The sequence below is a fragment of the Silurus aristotelis genome, assembly GCF_946808225.1.
Source record: "Silurus aristotelis genome assembly, chromosome: 10".
In the NCBI taxonomy this organism is placed as follows: domain Eukaryota; kingdom Metazoa; phylum Chordata; class Actinopteri; order Siluriformes; family Siluridae; genus Silurus; species Silurus aristotelis.
Window position 1 is genome coordinate 14,969,865 of NC_139583.1, and position 18,532 is coordinate 14,988,396.

Genomic DNA, 18,532 nt, shown 5'->3' on the forward strand with positions numbered 1-18,532 from the left:
GGGATGATGATAAATGTCATCAGTGCCTATGCTCCACAAGTTGGCTGTGAGATGGAGGAGAAAGAAAGATTCTGGAGTGAATTAGATGAAGTGGTAGATGGTGTACCTAGGAAAGAACGATTGGTGATTGGCGCAGACTTTAATGGGCATGTAGGTGAAGGGAACAGAGGTGATGAGGAGGTGATGGGTAGGTATGGTTTTAAGGAGAGGAATGTGGAAGGGCAGATGGTGGTAGATTTTGCTAAAAGGATGGAAATGGCAGTGGTGAACACGTATTTTAAGAAGAAGGAGGATCATAGGGTGACGTATAAGAGTGGAGGAAGGTGCACACAGGTGGATTATCTTCTGTGTAGGAGATGCAACCTGAAGGAGACTGGAGACTGTAAGGTGTTGGCGGGGGACAGTGTAGCTAGACAGCATCGGATGGTGGTCTGTAGGATGGTTTTGGAGGCGAAGAAGAAGAGGAGGAAAGTAAGGTTTGAAAGAAGAATAAGATGGTGGAAACTGAAGGAGGAAGAGTGTAGTGTGAGGTTCAGGGAAGAGGTCAGACAGGGGCTCGGTGGTGGTGAAGAGGTGCCGGATGATTGGGCAACTACTGCAGGAGTGATGAGGGAGGCAGCTAGAAAAGTACTTGGTGTAACATCTGGAAATAGAAAGCAAGACAAGGAGACGTGGTGGTGGAATGAGGAAGTGCAGGAGAGCATTAGGGGAAAGAGGTTGGCAAAACAGAAGTGGGATCGACAGAGTGATGAGAAAAGTAGGCAGGAGTACAAGGAGATGCGGCAGCAGGTTAAAAGGGATGTGGCGAAAGCCAAGGAAAAGGCATATGAGGAACTGTATAAGAGGTTGGACACTAAGGAAGGAGAAAAGGATTTATACCGATTGGCCAAGCAGAGGGACCGAGCTGGGAAGGATGTACTGCAAGTTAGAGCAATAAAGGATGGAGAGGGAAATGTGTTGACTAGTGAGGAGAGTGTGTTGAGAAGATGGAGGGAGTATTTTGAGCAGCTGATGAATGAGGAAAATCAGAGAGAGAGAAGGTTGGAGGATGTGGAGTTGGTGAAGCAGGATGTAGATAGGATTAGTAAGGAGGAAGTGAGAGCAGCGATTAAGAGGATGAAGAATGGAAAGTCGGTTGGACCAGATGACATACCGGTAGAAGCGTTGAGATGTTTAGGAGAGATGGCAGTGGAGTTTTTAACCAGATTGTTTAACAGGATTCTGGAAGGGGAGAGGATGCCTGAGGAATGGAGAAGGAGTGTGCTGGTACCGATCTTTAAGCATAAGGGCGATGTGCAGACCTGCAGTAACTACAGGGGAATTAAGTTGATCAGTCACACCATGAAGTTATGGGAAAGAGTAGTGGAAGCCAGGTTGAGAGAAGAGGTGACCATCTGTGAGCAACAGTATGGTTTCATGCCGAGGAAGAGCACCACAGATGCCTTATTTGCTTTAAGGATGTTGATGAAGAAGTATAGAGAAGGACAGAAGGAGCTGCATTGTGTATTTGTGGATTTAGAGAAAGCGTACGACAGGGTGCCGAGAGAGGAGTTGTGGTATTGTATGAGGAAGTCAGGTGTGTCAGAGAAGTATGTGAGGGTGGTGCAGGACATGTATGAGGACAGTGTGACGGCAGTAAAGTGTGCAGTAGGTACGACAGACTGGTTCAGGGTGAAGGTTGGACTGCATCAAGGATCGGCCCTGAGCCCTTTCCTGTTTGCAGTGGTGATGGACAGGTTGATGGACGAGGTCAGACAGGAGTCTCCCTGGACTATGATTTTTGCAGATGATATTGTGATTTGTGGTGAGAGTAGAGAGCAGGTTGAGAAGAGCCTGGAGAGGTGGAGATATGCGCTGGAGAGAAGGGGAATGAAAGTCAGTAGGAGTAAGACAGAGTACATGTGTGTGAATGAGAGGGAGGGCAGTGGAGTGATGCGGTTGCAGGGAGAAGAGGTGGAGAAGGTGGAGGAGTTCAGGTACCTGGGGTCAACAGTGCAAAGTAATGGAGAGTGTGTTAGGGAAGTAAAGAAAAGAGTGCAGGCAGGGTGGAGTGGGTGGAGAAGAGTGACAGGAGTGATTTGTGATAGAAGAGTATCTGCAAGAATGAAAGGGAAAGTTTATAGGACTGTGGTGAGACCTGCGATGTTGTATGGATTAGAGACAGTGGCATTGAGTAAAAGACAGGAGGTGGAGCTGGAGGTAGCAGAGCTGAAGATGTTAAGGTTTTCATTGGGAGTGACGAGGATGGACAAGATTAGAAATGAGTTTATTAGAGGGACAGCACATGTAGGATGTTTTGGTGACAAGGTGAGGGAGGCGAGATTGAGATGGTTTGGACATGTGCAGAGAAGGGACATGAATTATATTGGTAGAAAAATGCTGAAGATGGAGCCACCAGGTAGGAGGAAAAGAGGAAGGCCAAGGAGGAGGTTCATGGATGTGGTGAGGGAAGACATGCAGGTAGTTGGTGTAAAAGAGGCAGATATAGAGGACAGGGTGGTATGGAGACGGATGATCCGCTGTGGCGACCCCTAATGGGAGCAGCCGAAAGAAGAAGAAGAAGAAGATTTGGATAAAAAATAAAAAAACTTAGTCGTAATTCCACAGTCTGAAGCTATTTCAGACCATTATCTCATTACTTTTAAAATCTGCCTCAGTCATTGCATTACTACCTCACCACGTTATCGTGTTAAGCGTACATTCACGTCAGCTAAAGCAGAGCGTTTTATCAATAATCTTCAAGAAATTACAATATTAAATAGATCTCCGTCTGACCCTGCAGAGCTCGACTGGGCCACTGAATACCTAGAATCAACTTTACGTTATACTCTAGATGATGTAGCTCCCCTTAAGACCAAAATGATCAGGGAGAAAAAATTAGCACAGTGGTATAATGATCATACGCACACCTTAAAACAGACCACTCGAAAATTAGAACGTAAATGGCGTCAAACTAAATTAACAGTATTTCAAATAGCATGGAAGGAGAGCCTCCTAAATTATAGAAAATCTCTTAGTGCTGCTAAATCAGCATATTTCTCCACCCTCATAGAAAATAACAAGCATAATCCTAGATTTTTATTCAGCACGGTAGCCAAATTAACAGGAAATAAAAGCACTGCACTAACATGCACATCATCATTAGGTAGTAATGATTTCATTAACTTTTTTAATAATAAAATTGAAAACATCAGGCAAGAAATCCAGACGATTAATATAAATCCAAATTATTTTACAAGTAACCCTGTAGACAGCAGTGTAATTATAACAGACAATCAATTACAAAGCTTCACTCCTATTAATGAGAATTACTTAATTTCATTAATTTCCTCATCAAAACCATCAACCTGCATTCTCGATCCCTTGCCTACAAGTTTCCTCAAACAGATAATTCCAGAGGTAATTGAACCTGTTTTATAAATAATAAACTCTTCCATTAACACTGGTTATGTACCTAAATCCTTCAAACTGGCAGTTATCCACCCCCTTATTAAGAAACCTGACCTTGACCCATGTCAGCTGTCCAACTACAGGCCAATATCAAATCTCCCCTTTAAATCCAAAATTTTAGAAAAGGTTGTAGCACAGCAGTTATGCTCACATCTACTTATGAATAACATTTTTGAAATGTATCAGTCAGGATTTCGGCCTCATCATAGCACAGAGACGGCGCTAGTTAAGGTGGTAAATGACCTGTTATTGGCCTCTGATTAGGGTTTTGTCTCTTTACTTGTTTTGCTCGACCTTAGTGCAGCTTTTGACACCATTGATCACACTATACTGCTTGCTAGACTTGAGAATGTTGTTGGAATAAAGGGAACAGCTCTCTTTTGGCTCAGGTCTTATTTGACTGATCGCTATCAGTTTGTTGATGTAAATGGTGAGTTCTCCACACTCTCTGCGGTAAAGTTTGGTGTTCCTCAAGGATCTGTCTTAGGCCCAATGCTTTTCTCTTTATATATGCTGCCTCTTGGTGAAATTATACATAAACATGGTATTCGCTTCCACTGCTATGCTGATGATATACAGTTGTATATTTCAGCAAAGCCAGATGAGAGCGATCAGCTTAACAATGTTGAGAAGCGTGTAAAGGACATTAGACCACATGCTGCTAGAAGCAAACTTTCCGATTACGAAGCATCTTTGGATGGTGTTTCTGTTTCAGCGTGTACAGCAGTCAAAGACCTTGGTGTTATTATTGACCCTAGTCTTTCCTTTGAGGCTCACGTGAATAATATCACCAGGATCGCCTTCTTTTACCTTAGAAATATTGCTAAAATTAGAAATATGATGTCGTTACAGGATGCAGAAAAACTAGTTCATGCTTTTGTTACTTCTAGATTAGACTACTGTAACGCTTTACTGTCTGGGTGTGCGAGTAAGTGCATAAATAAGCTTCAGTTAGTTCAGAATGCAGCAGCAAGAGTCCTCACTAGATCTAGGAAATATGACAACATCACTCCTGTTTTAATCAGTCTACACTGGCTCCCAATCAAATCTCACATTGATTATAAAATACTACTACTGACGTATAAAGCACTCAACGGTCTCGCACCACAGTATCTGTGTGAACTTCTGTACCAGTATGATCCTCCACGCCTTCTTAGATCAAAAGGTGCAGGCTATTTGTTGGTTTCTCAAATAACGAAGACTACAGCAGGGGGCAGATCTTTCTCTTATAAAGCCCCACAATTATGGAACAGCCTTCCAATCAGTGTTTGGGACTCAGACACAGTCTCAGTGTTCAAGTCGAGGTTGAAACCACATTTATTTAGTCAAGCCTTTGATCAAAAAATATATTTTTTTTTAGGTAAAGGAGATCTGGAGGGAACATGGATATAGAGTGTTTGGTGAACTGGGATATTTGTATGCTGTCGTCCCCTCACATTCACACGTTCACTCCGGTTCGTTGACGGTGGTGTGGTGGGTCGTCTCTTATCCCAGAGATCCCTCATGTCTGTGTTACCTTCTGGTTCTCCTATGTAGTTATGCTGCCATAGCGAGTCTTGCTGGAGTCCAAACTGCACAGTGATATTAACTTTCATACAACAATAAGGACACTTAATAATCCGTATCATTCTTTTCCTGTCCCCCTCTTCTCTCTCTCTCTCTCTCGTCCAGGCCTGCCTCTGAATTGTGTTCTCTTCGACTGGAGGCCACTCTATGCAGCTTGGGACGGTTTCTCATCAATGCCTTGGGTAGTTCCATGAAATTCTGGAGTAAGAACGGGCACTTTAAGGATGGATTGGACTGTAGTTAATGTCAACAGTCTGCTACAATGACTCTGGACTACTTTTCGCTTGTGATCATCATCACTGTACCCCGCAACATCGTATATCTGCCACAAAATGGACATTTGGTACAACCCAGATGAGGATGGGTTCCCTCTTGAGTCTGGTTCCTCTCAAGGTTTCTTTCTTATGCCATCTCTGGGAATTTTTCCTTGCCACAGTCGCCACCGGCTCGCTCATCAGGGACAAACTTACTTATAAAGAACATATTCCCTTTTAATCACCACATTTTCTGTGTAAAGCTGCTTTGAGACAATGTTCATTGTTAAAAGTGCTATACAAATAAAAATTAATTGAAATTGAATTTAATTGGATTTGTGGTAAGAGTAGTGAACAGGTTGAGAAGAGCCTGGAGAGGTGGAGGTACGTGCTGGAGAGAAGTGGAATGAAAGTCAGCAGAAGTAAGACAGAGTACATGTGGGTAAATGAGAGGAAGGGGCAGTGGAATGGTGTGGTTGCAGGGAGTAGAGGTGGAGAAGGTGGTGAAGTTCAGGTACCTGGTGTCAACAGTGCAAAGTAATGGAGAGTGTGTTAGGGAAGTAAAGAAAAGAGTGCAGGCAGGGTGGAGTGGGTGGAGAAGAGTGACAGGAGTGATTTGTGATAGTAGGGTATCTGCAAGAGTAAAAGGGAAAGTTTATAGGACTGTGGTGAGACCTGCAATGTTGTATGGTTTAGAGACAGTGGCACTGAGTAAAAGACAGGAGCTGGAGCTGGAGGTAGCAGAGCTGAAGATGTTAAGGTTTTTGTTGGGAGTGACGGGGATGGACAAGATTAGAAATGAGTTTATTAGAGAGACAGTGTATGTTGGACGTTTTGGAGACAAGGTGAGGGAGGCGAGATTGAGATGGTTTGGACATGTGCAGAGAAGGGACATGAGTTATATTGGTCAGGAGAATGCTGAGGATGGAGCCACCAGGAAGGAGGAAAAGAGGAAGGCCAAGGAGGAGGTTCATGGATGTGGTGAGGGAAGACATGCAGGTGGTTGGTGTGAAAGAGGCAGATGTAGAGGACAGGGTGGTATGGAGACTGATGATCCGCTGTGGCGACCCCTAATGGGAGCAACCGAAAGATGAAGAAGAAGAAGATTATTATAGTGTATATGCTGTCTAAGTTGTCAAAGATGAGTACAAAATACTCACAAACATGGTGTTCATGTGGAAATAAGTATTAATACCCTGAGCATAGTACAATTCAATTATTGACCATATAATTTATTACAGGACATTTTGATGTACAGTATCTCATGAAAGTTAGTACACCCCTCACATTTCAGCAACCATTTTAGTAGATCGTCTCAAGGGACAATACTATAGAAATAAAACTTGGATATACTTTAGAGTAGTCAATCTGCAGCTTGTATAGCAGTACAGATTTACTGTCCTCTATAAATAATAAAAAATACAGCAGTATTGTCAAAATAGCTGGCAACAAATGTTAGTACATCCTAAGTGATAACAGCTGTATGCCGTGCAACCATTAATGTTTTTGTCTGCTTGACAGGACCATACAAATGTGTGTATCTTGTATTAGAGCAGTTACTTTTGGTGCTTTAAGTACAATTCCCTCATACTGACCACTGGATGTTCGACATGGCACCTCATGGCATAGAACTCTCTTCTATGCTTCTTTGCATGGCCGTTTTCCCAGAAGGAAGCCTTTTCTGAAGCTGCCTCACAAGAAAGCCTGCATTCAGTTTGCTGGAGACAACCTGTTAAAGATCATGAATTACTGAAATCATGTCCTGTGGTCTGAAGGTAAACTTGTTTGTCTTACATAGTGTCCAGCAGGTGTGGTGACACCCTGGTGAGGAGTACCAAGAAAATTGCCTACAGTCAAGCATGGTGGTGGTTGCATGAGAGCTGCTGGTACTGGAGATCTGTGGTTCATTGAGGAAAACATGAATTCCAATATGTACTGTGACATTCTGAAGCAGAACATGATGCCCTCCCTTCAGAAACTGGGCCGAACTACGTTTTTCATCATAATACCTAAAAACAAACTGCCAAGATGACAATTGCCTTGCTAAGGAAGGTGAAGGTGATGGAGTGGCCAAGTATGTCTCCAGACCTGAATCCTATTGAGCACTTGTGGGGCATCCTCAAGTGGAAGGTGGAGAAGGACCACGTGTCTAACATCTAGCAGATCCGTGATGTCATTATAGAGGAGTGGACGAGGATATCAGCAACAATCTGTGCAGCTCTGGTGAATTTAATGCCCAGGAGGATTGAGGTAGTGCTGGATAACAGTGGTGCTCACACAAAATATTAACATATTGGACACAGTTTTGACATGTTCACTTGGGGAGTCTGCAGCGGGACCAAATGTTCTGAAACGTTAGGAGTAACATTTTAAACTATGTTTTCACCAACAAATTTTATACACATTTTTAAAACCAGGGGGTACTGCGGGGGGGTGGTGTCCAAAATTTGTGGATTTCCGGAACTCACAGGGTGTTTTAGAACGTCGACCACTATATTCACTTTTGTTGGCAGTTATTTTGATACTAATGGCTGCATGTTGAGGACATCAATTCTGTACTGCTATTCAAGCTATACACTGACTACTCTAAAATATAACCAATTTTAATTTCTATAGTATTGTCCCTTGAGAATATATAATAAAATGGTTGCTAAATGTGAGGGGTGTATTTACTATTGTGAGATACTGTATGTGTATCCAATACTCATTTCAAAATCCATTCATGTCACACACATTTCCTCCTTCACGCTTTCTTATGTCCCCAATTTCCTCATCTTGCTTTTCCATTAGCTTCCTTCCTGAGATTTTCTCACCTCTTCTCATCCCATCTTTTCCTACACATCAGATTGACCCTCATTCTACCTGTGGTCAGTCTACTGCAGAGTGAGACACATGAAAGGAGATAAAGCTAGAGAAAGCAAGACTGAATAAAGACATCGATTCACTGTGCTGCATTTTCGGCTTTATGTGTTTATAAAACGAGGGGCAAATTCTGAAAGCAAACTAGATGCATCCCCTCAGGATATGTTTTAATAAGCAAGTGCAAACTTGTTTTCTTTGGAGTGGTGGGCCAATCGCAGGATTTTCTGAGTGATAGATCACCTTTTGTCTGATTTAATTTAATGAGTGAATGCACAAAAGGATTTTCACAGCCAGAATCCATCATGACATATTCATGTCTGCACAAATACACAGCTCCATAGTGGGGGCTTTTCATGAAATATCATATGAGAAGTCATATGAGATGATGGCACAGAGCTGGATGCAGTGTTTATTACATCAATCACAATCCAACTACAGCAGAAAGGAAATAACTGCAAGGCACACAAAGCACTAAAATACTGTTTTAAACTGAGCAAATATGTCCCCGAACAAACTTCCATTAAAACTAGTGTTTTTTTGTAATATGGGCAAGTTGTGCAGGGCCTCATCATATATATCTCCAGTCAACAAACATTAATCTCCAGTCCACAGTAACATGCATGTTTTTCTAAAATACTAATTGCCTCTTTTGACTGACATAAACTGATGTTCCATTGAATTGCTCATCTTTTAGTTGCACAGTCACTGGAATTGCATGTTATAAATATTACAGTCCAGACAGTGTGTCTAGGTTGTATTATTTTTATTTTAAGATTAAAAAAAAATTAGCAGAGAGAAATGCAGATTTTGAAGTGGACAATGTATGTACCTCAGAAATACAGGTAGAATGCAGTGACCTTTTTACCCACACAAAAGGCTGAGAAAAGGAACCTGCTGTATGCTGCATGATTATGTTGTCATCTCTCAACTAACTCTTATCTAAAATGCACTCGATAGTAGCCTAAAGCATCCGTCATTGCTCAATCAAATTTAAATTTTATTTGTCACATTTACCGTAATTTCCGGGCTATAAAGCGCACCTATGTATAAGCCGCACCCACTGAATTTGACAAATATTTTTATTTTGAACATAAATAAGCCGCACCTGTCTATAATGTCTATAAGCCGCAGGTGTCTACACTGAAACTAATTAACTTTACACAGGTTTTAACGAAAGACAGGTAACAGGTAAAATATGTTGCGCTTCCTTTAGGAGCATAGCGGTATTTTGCGAATAGCCTGCCGTCGCATTTTTTTCGGTATTACTGCGTGTGTGCAAGACGAGGAATATGTCCTTATTATTTTCTGATGCTCAGTTCTAAGTTTCTTTGACTAACCCGTAACTTTGTTGCCAAGAAAAATAAAAAAGCACGAGTTTTGGAAACCTGTCTGTGCTTATATGATTTCTGTTGCAACTGGAGTTAGTGAGCTCTCCCTTCACCCAGACTCAACGCGTTGCAACGGCTTGTATCTAAACAGTAGCCTACCAAGAAAGTCATTGTTCACTGTCTTCCTCCTTCCTTTTAGAACTATTTCTCTCGGGAGTTTATCTTTTGGCATCGTCGTGCGTTTAAAAAAAAACTTTTTTTTCTCCCGATGCCATGCAGCTCAGAACACAGGTGAGGTGCGTTTTTTTTGTTTCCCTTTGGAAATTTCATTGGTCTAATGTTATGGGGTTCAGTTTTTTGGCTTGAAGTTTGTGAAACCGGGAAAAACCCAGGAAAAATTCATAAATAAGCCGCTTCGTTGTTTAAGCCGCGGTTTAAAACGTGGGAAAAAGTAGCGGCTTATAGTCCGAAAAATACGGTACATACATACAGAGTACGGCATGCAGTGAAATGCTTTTTATGACTGCCAACATTTAAACATGAAAAAAGAAATATAAGGATAGAAAAAAGAAAGTAAATACATTTTTAAAAAGTATAACGTATAGAAAAATATATGTATATACATATATGTATAAATTCCTGAAAGGGATGGATGAGTATGGCAGATATTGACAGAGTACAAATTAAAGTTATTTTCAGTTTGATTGTCCTCAAAGTGTCCATGTGCAGTATGGTGTGGTATAATGTGTCTGGTAGTGATGCAGTGATAAAGTCTCTGACCAGTCTTTCAAAACACTACTGAGGTCAGGGCTACAGGCCAGTAGTCGTTGTGGCAGGCAGGCTGGGGCTTCTTCGGGACAGAAACAATGGTGGACTCTTTGAAGCATGAGGGGACAACAGACTGTTTCAGGGAGAGGTTGAATATCTCGGGGAACAGGCTTCCAGAACAGCTCCTTCTGTTTGAATTTCTTTGTGGCTTTTGTTATTAATGTCGTCCTTCCCCACCAAAATCTGCAATCATGGGAAAATGAAGCTGCAACCTACTTTAGTTTCAGGTTTTTATTTATCAGGGCATAAATAACAGTTCGATCAACAAGGAAGTGGTAGCTCAGTATTAAGGCAATTTACTTCTAATCATTAGGTCATGAGTTTAAATCCAAACACTGTCAAGCTGCCAGTGCTGGGCTCTGCAACAAGGCCTTTAACCCACAACTGCTCGGTTGTATAAATAAGATAATTGTAAGCCGCTCTGGATAAGGGCATCTGCCAAATGCTGTTAGAATTGTGTGGTCCTAGCCCAATTATTTAGCCAATGTTCACAAACCGAATTGGATCAAATAAGTACACCATTCCTACTTCCAATTAGAGACAGTAGCAGTTACAGTAGGTTTTACCAATTGTAAAAGATTAGTATGGCCCTTTTTTTTTTGTTTATGACAGCACAATTAGAAAATGGTAAGAAAAGTATGACTTTAATAGAACGGTGTCTTTAAAAAAAAATTCTCTATGAGAATATGGCAAAAAAGACTTTTAAAAGTGCATCTGAACAAGCCCTCTGCAATAATGTTCTTCAGACTGATGAGACCAGGGTAGAGATGTTTGCTCAACATGCACATACAATGTTTGTCAGAAACCTCATATCAACTGTCAGGAACAGGACCTGAGAAACTTGCAGTCGTTGGGACAAATGTGAACTAAACGTTACAATATTCTTAGACAAATGTGAGGCCATCTGTCCAGCAGCTAATTTAGTCCAAAAACAAATAACAGCACAACAATCCCAAACACACCAGCAAATCTACCTCTAAAGTAAAAAAAAACAAAAAAAACCCCAAACAAGGTGTATTGGTCAAGTCCAAAACATACATGGTTAGTATGTTTTGGACTTGACCAATACACCTTGTTTGGTTTTTTTTTTTGCATTTTTTTGCAATTTTTTTTGCATAAACAAATGCCCTCAAACATCAATGAACTGAATCAACATTGTAAAAAAAAAACAGACTGGACAAAATTTCTTCGTAGCGATGAGAGAGACTGACAAGCTCTTATGAAAAACATTTACTTTTTGTTGATGTTATTGATGATAAAGACAGTCCTATACAGTATACAGTTACTGATTTATAGGGTGCACTTTTAATTATTGTGTACAGTCTACTGTATTCTGTGCACTTGCATTCTGAATGCAAAATAGTTGCTGGGTAAAATATAAATATTCACAGAATGCAATTATTTACTAAACTCATAAACCATTATTTTACTGACAATCAAAAATAGAAAACTGAGGAAATGTACAATTTGAAAGCAAAAATAAGGTAATTTTGAATTTGATGCCCGGAATCTCAAATATTTTGTGACAGGGCTATGTGTACATCTGTGTAACAGCCCCTCTTCTTTTTTCAACAGTCTGGGAACTGAGGAGAACAGTTGCTAGAGTTTTAGGAGAGGAATTTAGTTCCATTCATATCTGACACAGGATCCTACCTGGTCAACAAACCTGGGTCTTTTTTGTTGTATTTTTCCCTTCATGAAGCACTAAATGTTTTCAAAGGTAAAAGGTCTGGAATGCAGGCAGGCCAGTTATGCACCCAGACTCAATAACTACTGTTTTATTAGGTGAAGTATGCGATTAGGCATTGTCTTGCTGAAATCCGTGCCATCCGACTGGACAAACTGAATCAGTTTTTTTTATTCGTTTTGATCAAGGCCTAGGACATTTCACCTCAATCGCTGACTCTTCTACTGCTCACAGTTCACTTTCACTATCAATAAGCACTTAGCTGCCGAATACCTGAATGACCTTTCTCCCCTATCGTTATGAAGTGCTTTGAGAAACTGGTTCTAAATCACCTCACTGCGGGCCTACCACCTACACTGGACCCACACCAGTTTGCCTATCACCCAAACAGGTCAACACAGGATTTCCAAGCTCTTCATTCAGCCCTCACCCACCTGGATAAAAACAACACCTACAGCAGAATGCAGTTCTTTAACTTTTAGCTCTTGGTTCAGTACAGTCATCCCCACTGTTCTGATCACTAAGCTCAGTGACCTGGATATCTGCACCTCCATTTGCAGATGGATACTGGACTTTCTCACCAACAGACCTCAATCTGGCAAACAGGTATCCTCAACCCTCATTCTGAACACTGGCATCCCACAGGGTTGTGTTCTGAGCCCACTACTCTACTTCCTGTTCACCCATGACTGTGCTCCTCTGTATAGGTAAAAAGGTTTATCTTATCTTATAACCACATATTCATCAAGTATGCAGATGACACCACCGTGGTCAGCCAGATCAACAACAACGATAAATCAACCGACAGGGAAAAGATCCGTAGCTTGACAGCGTAGTGTGCCATCAATAACCTGACCCTCACCCTATGAAGACTAAAGAGTTCATTGTGGACTTTCAGAATTCAGAGTTAAAATACCTGAGGATCTGTCCTGGCACCAGAACACTGCAGCTCTGGTTAGGAAGGAACAACAACACCTGTACTTCTTGAGGAGTCTTAAGAAAGCTTATCTGTCCCCAGGGATTTTAATGAGTTTCTACCGCTGCATCATTGAGGGGCATCCTGACCAACTTTGTCACTGTATGGTACAGAGGCTCCACTGTTTGTGAACGTAAAGCCTTGCAAAGTGTGGTCAAAATCGCCCGATGCATCACTGGCACCCAAATACTAACCAAAATACCTTCACCACAGCAAATGTCTGCAAAGAGCTCACAATATCATCAAGGACTCCTTACATCCCAGTCACAAACTGTTTAATCTCCTTCCATCAGAAATACAGGAGCATACGCACCAGAACCAGCAGGTTCAGCGACAGCTTTTTTCCATGCACCATTACTCTAGTGAACTCTACAGTACAACGTTAGATCACGGTAAAAAAAAAAAAAAAAAAAAAAAAACACGGTATATAACTTCTGTACATACATACACTGTACATATTACATACTGTATTTCTATATATACACCTTACTGTACATTCTGCCGGATATTTCACATTCTTGTATATGTATATATATGTAACTGTAATTATTCACTGTACATATATATTACATATTGTACATATGCAACACATTTATCTGCACTTGTCTATTTGCACAATTGCTACTATTTGCACTTCTGGTAGGTGCCAAACTGCATTTCTTTGCAGTATATCTGTACTATGCAATGAGAATAACGTTTTTTCTATCTATCTATCTATCTATCTATCTATCTATCTATCTATCTATCTATCTATCTATCTATCTATCTATCTATCTATCTATCTATCCATCCATCCATCCATCCATCCATCCATCCATCCATCCATCCATCCATCCATCCATCCATCCATCCATCCATCCATCCATCCATCCATCCATCCATCCATCCATGAAAAAGAAAAATTATCTGGATGGAACCATATGTATAAACCAGTATTTACCTTTAAGCATTTATGGTGCCTTTACAAATATGCAAGCTTCCCATTCCATAGTTACAAATGCACATCCATACTATCAGAGATGCAGGCTTTTGTACTGAATGCTGATACCAAGCTGGATGGTCCTCTATTGAGATTCTACAGTGTGGCATGGGGATCATGTTCGTACAGTCTAACAAGCAACAATCGCAAATTAAAAAAATTAAGTGTGGCATTAGTCCATTTTAAGTAAGCTTTAGCCCTGAAAAGACAGCAGCATTTCTGTATCATATTCACATAAGGCATTTTTGGAAAATAGAGCTTTATTCAGAATTTGTGGATAGCAGGGCAAACTGTGTTCACAGAAAATGATTTCTGGAGGTGTTTCTGAGCCCATGCAGTGATTTCCATTACAGAATCATGTCTGTTTATAATGCAGTGGCACCTGAGGGCCTAAAGATCACAAATATCCAATAATGATTTCATGTTGTCCCATGCACACAGAGATTTCTTCAGATTCTCAGAATGTTAGTATGCACTGTAAATGGCAAGATATTCAAAGTCTTCACTGTTATGTGCCACAAACTCACCTATAGGTTTCTTTCTGCCCTCTGTCTCGATGTCTTTTCCTTTCCTCGAATGTTCCTTTCATACTGTATATATATATATATATATATATATATATATATATATATATATATATATATATATATATATATATATATATATATATCAAATTCAGTGGGTGCGGCTTATATATGGGTGCGCTTTATAGTCCGGAAATTACGGTACTCTTAAATTAACATCCTCCCTGTTAACCTGCTGTTACTACCATTTCCAAGTGTGCCATGTGGAAGTTTTCTGTGTAGGCATGCTAGGGTTAGAGGCCCCCCGCTGTATTTTTGAGCAGTATATGGTCTGGAACTAGAACTGGGTCATGGTTATGTCCTTTCTTCCAACATGCATCACAAAATCACCACGTTACTTCCCTTACCATAGACTTAAAAAGGGGACTGTAACATTGTAACATATTGTTCAGAAACAATATTCTAAAATTGTTGAATAAATTGTGAATGTAGTTTTTGAAGATTGTTAAAAATTTTATGAGGCATTTAATGAGATTTGCAAATCATTGCATTCTGTGTTCCAATTCTTTTATAAAAATTTTTTTTATATTTAGACTATGATGAATAAAAACCTAGAATTTAATTATATAGATATATTTTTATATATGGTAAAAGTTTAGTATGGCTTGCAGTGCTAAAACAATGACTCCTTAAACACTTTATTGATTTTAACCAGTGGCAGGCCATCAGGACCAGCAAGGTCTTCTTTGTTGTTCTAAACTCTATTAAAATCACTTTATTGTGTTTTAATTATTTTTTTGTTCATGAATATGTTTTAATAATTCTCTTTATTTTACACTGTTTCTCTTAGGTGGCAGTGCACACGAGTGTCTGTTTGCAGTAGAGTTTCTATCCAATCAGATTTCAGCTGTCACATTACCTGTTGCCAGGATCAAAGGTATCTGGCATATGTTCTTCAGCATCAGCACCCGAGGCCCCCTAACAGGCGTTGAAACACATTGGCATTTTCATGTCCTTTGATTGGACGGCCAGAGAGCATGCTAGTCCGACTTGCAATCCGCAACAGCTGCAAACGGCACAAGTTCATATATTTGTGTGGATTCAATACCTGTTTTTTAATTCTACATTGACAACAGAGGAGAACATTGTTGTTGTTTTTTGTTTGTTTTCTTTTCTGTAAAATTTGCACAAAAACACACTTAATTTTCACACGTAATTGGAATTAATTTCAAATCATCAGGATAAAAAATATAATGCACCAAAAAAATTCACAAAAGTACACAAAAAGCCTGGGGTCAGTTTATTAACTTATATTAATGCTTCTGCTAGGGATTATGTCTGCAGGCAGTGCAGCTGTGACTGCAGTGAATAGAGACTTGTTGTATTGTGTTCATTTGCTTATTCTTGAAAAAGAATATAACAATTTAATCATTTTTTGTACAGATTGATGGTTCCATGGCTTGTGTTATATATCAGAATATTTCAGGTCCAGAAATCAAGTAAATCAGGTAAAATCATCCAAATTAATATAAGAATGATTCAAGATTTATAAATACATTTTCTTACTTTTTTCTTAGAGGCTGCCAATCATTCTGGAAGTCACTGTATGGTGATGTAAGCTAGCAGAACCAAACTAAGATGTAAAATTTAAAGTGGAATTTTTTATGTAGTCATTTTTCATAGTGTGTATTTGACATAGTAAGAGTGTGGAAGATTAATAGAAGTGAATTGCCTTAGAGTGAACATCTGCATTTACATTCAAGGCATTTGGCAGACACTCTTAAGATAAGATATACCTTTATTCATCCCACAGTGGGGAAATAGCTATTAGCTAATTTCTTAACCAAAAAGACTTGCAGTTATCTGATTTATACACCTGCTCAAGGAGTGGAAGCTTGAAAGTGCGAGATATTTGAGATTTGAACTCGTGATATTCTGATCAGAAGTCTAGCGTCCCCTGAGATACCAATTCCTTCTGATCTACTTGGACATTCCCCCCGATCTTCATGAACTTGAAACTTTGCATCTTTGAGTCATTTTATACAAAGCAGCACCTGGCAAAAATCAGTAACCTGCCAGATGATGCCAGCCATGGAGAGTGACAGTGAGAGGAGGAAGAGGAACCTGAAGACATTAGGAGAGATGGAGGAGAGTAGGGAAAAGATGCCAGCTCTCTCCCAGATCAATCAGGCTGTGTTAGTATTCATGAAAGTGGTGTGAATATTAAAACTCAGGATTGAGGTGTGTGTGTGTGTGTGTGTGTGTGTGTGTGTGTGTGTGTGTGTGTGTGTGTGTGTGTGTGTAAGAGAGAGAGAGAGAGAGAGAGAGAGAGAGAGAGAGAGAGAGAGAGATGCAACATATTCACAGTTTATACGTTATAGACAACTTTAATCTGCCTACTACAGCAAAACAGTTGGAATCCAGGACTAAATGGGACAGTGATCACTGCAAAGGGGTTTTTTTTTACCCTCTATTTTTGCCTCTTTCTAAAGAGATGCCATATGGCAGAAAGCCTCTGGTGATTATTACATGGTTATTTTTTATTATCTGACTATACCATTTTGTAGCTGAATATGGAAGAGACTGTATACCTTATACCTGTATACCTTCTCAAAGGGGTCCGTGAAGGGTCCAGGAATGGGTTATACTTGCACATATTAAAAATAAATGAGTTTAATCTGAGATCAACTCAACTCAGAAACAAGTTGTCTTATGAGTAACTATGTCAACATATGCAATATAATATAAATATGTTATTTGTGAAATTGTAAAAATAAGCCAATTAATAGCATTAAATAGTGTGGTGCGTATGAACCTGATATTTAAATAGTAATAATATTATTGGATTATATTCTAAGGGAGGTTAATAAAAGTTATTTTACAGTTAAGGTGGTGGCATTACAGTTATACTACTACTGGCAAATTCCTCCCCACGTGGCATTTAGCATCACAACATGAAGAAGCAGGGGTAGCACTGCTCCCCTCACAGATTCAGGTACCTGACTTCAATCCTGAACTTGTGATACTGTCTTTTTAGAGTTCTCTTTTTTTTTCTACTTTCCAAAAACTTGTACAGGCTAGTATATAAAACTTCCCCTAGGTAGGAATGGATATATGTGTGTGCTTGTTGGCCTGTAATGGACTGGCTGTGGTAAATTCTCCTGCCTTGAACTTAGTATTACTGAGATATGCTCCAGACCTCGTGACTCTGACCAGAATAAAGAGGTTACTATGGATAAATAAATTAGTTAAGATTGTCCCTGGCTGGAAACATTAAAAAAAACCTTCATTCAAAGACTTCACTGAAAAATCCAAAGTATTTCCTCTACTACATTTTGATGTGCTGATTTTTAAACATAACACATAACGCTTTCTTAGTAACACAGCAGATAGTCATGGGTTCAAATCCCATAATTAGCAGATTACCAGGGTTGGGTCTTTGTGCATTACCTTTAACTTTACTATGTACAGGAATGATGTGTTGATTTATGTTATACAGTTGTTTCTAATGTCAATTATATGGTATTTTACTGGGAACACTGCTGCCTATAAATTACATATAAATGTGCAGCTATCTTTTTTTTAACAATGACTATTACATTGTTTTTATAGTCAAATTCTTTTTTTTTTCTCCAAAAACATAAAATGAATAAAAATTTGAAACAAATGTGAAGCAAAATATAAATTGTCATTCCAGCTGCTGAAACTCCCAAAAGATTTTGTTTTTTTTGTTTTTCATCTTTAAAATCAGATCAAATTTTAACAATAATTAATAAAATGTACATTATACAATAAAACCCACATATACTTTCAGTCAGTGTCACTCGAACAATGATTGTGCCTAACTTAAAAAATGTGTCCCATGGCACCTTTTTAAGAATCAGTAGCCTCCTGCCGTTTTTATCTTTTACACACTGTTTCACCACACACAACCCTCACACAAAGCTCAGAGTTCATTTGGAGAAAATTAAAGTGAAAGTAATTGCTGGTGATCATCAGCAACATGTTTTCTTCATATTCCAGTGTGCATGTATGTAGGATCTCAGTCTGTTGCAATCGCCGTCCTGCTAACTGTCTA